Source organism: Phaethon lepturus, unplaced genomic scaffold, assembly GCF_000687285.1.
Source record: "Phaethon lepturus isolate BGI_N335 unplaced genomic scaffold, ASM68728v1 scaffold35692, whole genome shotgun sequence".
NCBI classification, from domain to species: Eukaryota; Metazoa; Chordata; class Aves; order Phaethontiformes; family Phaethontidae; genus Phaethon; species Phaethon lepturus.
The window spans coordinates 1-497 of NW_010524723.1; positions in this window are offsets into that span (position 1 = coordinate 1).

Below are 497 nucleotides of genomic sequence, written 5' to 3' on the forward strand. Positions count from 1 at the left end.
CACTCATTGCTGTTTGCAAATCCGGCTGAGATCCGCGGGAAGCCTTGGGTTTGGCACCAGCTCCCGAGGCCGGAGACTGAAGCAGCAGCCACTGAGCTGCACCGGGCCTCTGCTCAGCAGCCGAAACGGTGACACGGCCCCAGAAGAAACTGGGACTGCCACTCTCACTGGTGACAGCCTGCAGCTCCTTACTCCAGGAATGTGTCTGGCTTTTCAAAATTCAAGTTTCTTTCCCTTTCTTAAGCTTGCTTAGATTTAACTCCTGCCCTGCCGGGCTGTTGTGAGCGCTCAGGCACAGCAGCAGCCTGACAGCAGGGCCGGGCCAGGGGAGCTGCCCGGCTGCAATGGCAAAGGTGCTGGAAAAGCGGTCAGCATCCCTTATACACAACCTTCTCTCTGGCTGAGGACCCCACGGACTGCCCCTGCCCCTGGGGGACACAGGGGACCATGCCCAAGGTGCTGCAGGGGCGAGGGACCAGCTCCACGATGTCGGTGCA